We start from the raw sequence: 6000 nt of genomic DNA on the forward strand, positions 1-6000 counted from the left end.
TGGGGTTGGAGCACTGGAGCAGAGCAGCTCCAGTGCTTCCTCATGGCCTCACTGCAGAGCTGCTGACCTCCTTTAGACCTCCCAGGTTTGCACTGTTAACGATTCACTGCATTCTTATGATTCTTCCCTCCTGAGTCAGTAATAAACCACTTCTGGTACAGATCTAGGGACTGTGCTGTCTATATGGGTTCAGAGCTTGGCTGGAACAGGACCGCACTTAGAGCTCTAAGTTAGGAACCACCCTCAGTCCTCATGTGAGCTTGGGGATCACTGTGCTCTGGAGCCAGAGAAACTGTTAAAGCCACCCTGCCGAAGCCAGTTAACACGACTAGGTACTTTTCCAAAAGCAAAGGGGTTTTAGCCTATGGGTACAGGCCAGCTTCTGCTCTGGGTAACCACATTATGCCTCACTGTGCTTGAGCCTTGAGGTAACAATTGTACTTTGTGTGTCCAACAGGCAGAGGCAGTTACCACAGGTCAGCTGACGAGCAGTAATTCATTAAGCCTCTGTAACTCAATCACTGCAACCATCTTTCCAGTCTTAAAAGACCCAAATATATTCCTACTGTGCTGTCACAAGAGTACAAAATTCCTCTTTAAAAAAAAAATTGTCTATTGTTGCTCAGCCCTGATAAAGCTTCAGCTCTTTGTCATCCATCCAGGCCAGCAACCTGTCTTTCCAAAGGCTGGTTCCACCTGCATAGTCCAGAGTGTACCTACTTAAGGAAAACAGATGACTTAGATGAATGCAAACCTCTCTCTTGTACAGATGTGATCAAATGCAATTGAATTATAGTTGCTCACCAAGTAATTGCCCTTCAGCTGAAGCAACATCACCATTGTGTACACGCTCGTAATTTGCCCAGCTCCTTCACTTAAGTTACGCAATGTGATAGCTTTAGTAAGAAACTGATGCCATCTAAACCAGGTAGGGCTCCTGAGCCTCTGCTTGGACAATCGCTGCTGGGCAGTTTGACGTGTTACTTGTACTGCAGCTTCTTTCCTCCTCTGTATCCAAAAATTCAGTTTAACTCCCCTCTTGCAGACTGTTTAACTGTAATCATCTGGCTTTGCCCTGGCATGGCCAGAGAGCATGCACTTGACTCCTTTAACCAGCTCTTTTCTCATCCCAAGAAACAGCCCTTTCTGTAGCGAATATATACCTGGACCCCTAGCATCAGCTTTGTATACCAGTTGAACTAACCAACCAGTGGTTTTCAAACTAACTTTAATTCAACTGCTGTAAATTTGCATGTAGAATGACCTGTGTGGATGTGTTGCAAGAAACCCTGCAGAAGGCAAGCATTCCATACCTTTGACAGAGGAAGCATGCATGCTTTATGGTAGGCTGTGATCCAACTGCATGGAAGGCTTTATAGAGAAATGTGTTGGTTTTGTTGGATTTTTTTCTTTCTTTCTTTTCTTTTTAGCTGGCGTGGAAGAAAAGAGAGGATAGTTTCCAACAGGGAGGATAAAACAGTACAAATTAAATCCATTCTCTGGCCAGTGTAACAATTGCAATTTCCTGCTATTCCTTGGAAGCTGTACAGCCCAAGAGGGAGATATTTCAAGACCGGTGTGTCAGGGATAGAAGCACATGCATCTGGTTATTTTTAATGGCAGCTCTGTCCCTAATTTGCAGTGCTGGCCTTGATGAAATGCCAGCTCTGTTTCATTAACCTTTTGTCAGTATGGCAAAGAATAAAAGGTGGCTCACAACATTAGCACCTGAGATAAAGCTCCTTTTCCTAGCAAGCTATTGGAGGTCCTTAGCTATACCAGGCAGAGTTTTGGGTAGAGAAGGGAAAGAAGAAGGAAAAAAACCCTCTGTGAAGGTTTATGTAACAGAGCCTATACAAATCTCATATCTGCAGTCTTCATTACTGTCTGAAATGTGTGTTAGAACCAAGTTTCAATCAGGGTAACCATTTTCGTCTACAAGCCAAGAAAAATATTGGGTTTATTTTCAGACCATTAGGAATAGCGTCTCGGAACAGCCCTGCTTTCCTTGCTTCATATGGGCTGCTTAAAAAAAAAAAAAGAAAAGAAAAAGCACAATTTCACAACCATGGCAGCTGTGAGCTGCACATGGGTTAGACCCTGACAAACAAAATCTTCACTGTGCCTTGGAGGAGCTTTCTCAGGGCCCGAGACTTAATCCACCACCACAGCCGAAGGATTAGTGCTCCAGCGGTAGAGCTGGGCAAAAGGCAGAATTTTTGTTCTGTGAGAAATGCAGTGGGTTGAGGGTGGGAAGGGGGAGAAAACACAAAGTCGAATTTCTTCCAAAGCTCTGGTTGGTAGGGGTGTCAGCCCTAATGGAGTAGTACAATGCAGCTCCAGCCCCCTCCTCCCTCCATCGCCTGCTTTGCAGCTATGACCAGTTCCTACCAACCACAGTGACTGTCACGGTTGCTACCTCCTCCCTCAGCTTTTTACGGAAACATAATCCATCACTGTAAGCCTTGCTTGTGAGACAGCAGTCTGAACAATGTGTTCATTCCGGCTGGTGGCTGCTAGTTATGGGAAGACTCTTGGTTGTGCTGTAGCTGTTGCATAGTTCAGCACAGCTCTTGTGCACCCAGAAGGCTGCTTTCAGAGCCCCAGTTTCCAAGTGGTGAAAGACAGCGCTGTTTGCTCTCTGGGATGCAGCCTCAGGAGGTTTGGATTTAGTTTATCATGTGAGATCAGGATCACTGCTCTTAAAATGTCAGCGGTGAGCTGTGGAGCAAGAAGAGAGGGGGGAAAAGAAAACCTTGCCCAAAATTCAGGCTATGCTACTAAATGTCACGTATTTGCACAGAAGAAAGTCTTGGGGCTGGGAGATTTGCTGAGGGGTGGCCTCTCTGAAAGCATCTCAGTTCTCCGCCAGGTCCCTGTCGCCTTGTACTATGGACCCCAAGGCCTCCTGCCGAGGGACTGCTCACCCAAGGCATTGCTAGGCTGGCCAAGGGGCTGCCACAGCATCGCCTGACTGGGAGCACTGGCTTAGACTGCAGGCTGGTACCAGCAGAGCAGCAGGAACAGGTAGAGCCGTGCCAGATACAGTGTCTTCCCTGAAGGCCTGTAGTCACCAGCAGCTCTGGGGAGCACCACCACGTTGCTGGTGTGGTTGAGGAAAATCAGGGATGGATGTCGCTGGTGGCTCAGAGGCCGCCATACAGGGAGATCTTCATCTGGGGGGAGAGTTTACACTATATAACCACAGGAGAAAAAAGGAGGAAGAGTGAGTGAGGGCAGAGATCTCCAAAGCTTTAGCTAGTCAGGGTGAGCAGGGGCACAGGCTTGGTGCACTCCCAAGCCAGACTTGCTGCGTGAAGCAGAGCTCTGCCAGGCTTCTTGTTGCTGACGGCCTGCTCATCAGGACAGGCATCCAGATGGCCAGAAGACAGGGCTTTTCCTTTCAGGCAGCGATTGTGACTCTGCCTTCGCAGGGGATGGAGCCCCGTTTGCTCCGGGCACTTCCAGCACATACAGAGGCAGCTGAGGACAGCACGGCCCCTTTGGCACAGGGCTGTGGTGTGGTACCTCCCTGGTGCTGCCGGGGCCGTGACGCTGCGGCACATGTGCCTGCCAGGCCACCAGCTGCAAGCCACTTGCAGGGAGCATCCCAGTGACAAGCATTGCAGCAAGTTGAGGGAGGGCCCTGAACCGTAGGCTGCTTTCACAGCTAGACAGAGGGACTGGTAGGAATAAGCGAAGTGTTCTTGCAAAGGAAGCAATCCAAGGCAGGGGAAGTGAATTACATTAAGAATTAAGACTGGAGATGCTAGAAATACTGATTCTGTAGGCAGTGGTACAATCCTAGCTTCAGCTTCTGGCATGTTTCACACCTAAACACTCCACCCTAACTGCAAAAACCAGTGGGGCTCTACTGCATGCCCAGGTCTGGGTAGACTGAAAGAAATGGCTTCCATTTAAGTGCAGTCACCTCCAGAAGGGGCCCTGGGCTGCCCAGTACTTTGCATAGAAATAAGTAACCAGCCTGGTGTCTGGTATGCCAGGTCTGGGAGGAACCCTAGTGAAATCCTTGGAGTCCCACCCGCTTGCACCATAGCTCAGTGCATCCAGTTCTTGTGATTTGTCTTGTCACACTGAAATGGGGACAAGTGCAGACATGGGTACTGATTTATTAGAAAATCCACCAAGCAAAAGCAATTGTCTGGAAGCCTGCTTTCTTGCAAGCCAGACCATTTCTTGACCACAGTGGTTAGCACATTCAAAGGCAATGCCAGCACACAAAAGCCAGGAACTAGATGCCTGTAATTTGCCTTTGCCATCTCTGTGTTACTGGAGTTGAGTGAACGTTTCATAAGTTTCATTATGGTCTCAAACTACAAGCCAGGTTCTCCAGGATGTCCACTGCAGGCAGGGATTTAGGCAAAGAGGGAAAAAGAGAAGCTCTTGTTTGTAGAGCCTGGGCCGGGTCTTGGGTTGAGGTTTGAGTGAACCTGGGCCATTTGGGTGGGACTCATTGAAGCTAACAGTGTGTGTGTGGTTTGGATTCACATCTTGGCAAAACTAAGCACCGGCCTTGAAGAGCACATCTTACTCCGTGAGCCTGGAAGACCCTTCCTGAAGCCACACTGAGGAATACAGTGAAGGGACAGGTGCTAAGAGCAGCAGGTCCCAGGCTTGGTCAGTAAGGGAAAGCCATGGCTGTTGTTCTGAGCTCTCCTCTCCCTGTGCTTCTGCCCTGGTTGCAGATCTCTTCACAGGCCCAGGTAGCCATCCACAGAGATGTGGGATTATTCTCAGAGATACGGGGCTCCTTCCCAGCCCTTAGAGAGGGAATCATTTCCTTCCACTCATTGTACACCAAGGCAACAAACTTGCGTTTCTGTATGGGACGGGATTTAGTCACAAGGGTGGAGCATGGTGTTACCTTGAAGCAAAATCCCGAAACTGCAGCAACAGGGTCTCATCAGAACTGGCATGTTAGGGCAGACAGAGACTTAACAGTAAATGCGGGATTATACAAACCATGGCAAGCTCCCATCAGAGCATTCTTCTAGGCTGAAATGACCAGCTGCAAAAAGCATCCATCTAGCAAGGGATGCATATGTGGAGATGTGCACATCATCTTGGCTTTGGATAGGCTGGAAGGATGTTTTTCTCATAGGCTGAGAGTAACAAAGAGGATTAATCTCTGAAAAAAAACTGGGGCACTATGTTGAAGTGGATTTTCATCAGCCTTGTGCTATTGTGTGCGTATCTCGGGTTTACTAATGATTCAAATGAAAAGTAATCAGGAGAAGTGCTTGGAGAAGGAGATTTTCCTGTATTTATTTTGGATGCATGTCCAGTGGAAAAATATCTTCCCAAGCATTTTGCTTGGCGACGTGGCCTGTTTCATTTGGAGAACAATTGATGGTGATGATGAGTGGTGTTAGATGTGATCGCTGTTCGACAGCTTTTTGACTTGCCTGCAAGTCAAAGCAGCAAATTCCATGCAACTGCACACGCGTGCGGAGGAGAGGGTGGGGAGCCAGGGGCCACGGACAAGCTGCTTGACGTGTTCGATCAGGTCTTTGCCAAACTCTTACCAGGCAGGCAGAGCACAGATTGTTAACACCGCCTGGTTTTGCAGCAGTGTCTTGCTGTGCTAATCCTGAGTGGTTTGTTGACTGTGCACTCTGCAATTTGATGAGATACCACTGGGCAAACACTGCCCTCGTGTTGCAAGTATACTGCAGAGATAGGTTTTACCTGTTAGTGGAGAATTTGCTAGTAGCTCTGTGCGTGGTGCATTACATGTTTACAGGAGCAGACTGCTCCCACTGACTTTCTGTTTCCCAAATATAATGGGGTACATCCTCAGCTGATGCTACCCTGGCACCATATTCACCCCTTCCCAGAACAGCTGTACCAGCTGTAGCTCCCCATCCCTCCCCTCCTCCAGGTGCAGGAAGGATGAAGGGAGTGATATGCACAAAACCATCCTGTCCCTTAGCTCTCTGCATTGGCCATTGGCAGCTCTCAGCAGAAGGGCCATAAGGA

This window comes from Gavia stellata, chromosome 21 (genome assembly GCF_030936135.1).
Source record: "Gavia stellata isolate bGavSte3 chromosome 21, bGavSte3.hap2, whole genome shotgun sequence".
Taxonomy (NCBI): Eukaryota; Metazoa; Chordata; class Aves; order Gaviiformes; family Gaviidae; genus Gavia; species Gavia stellata.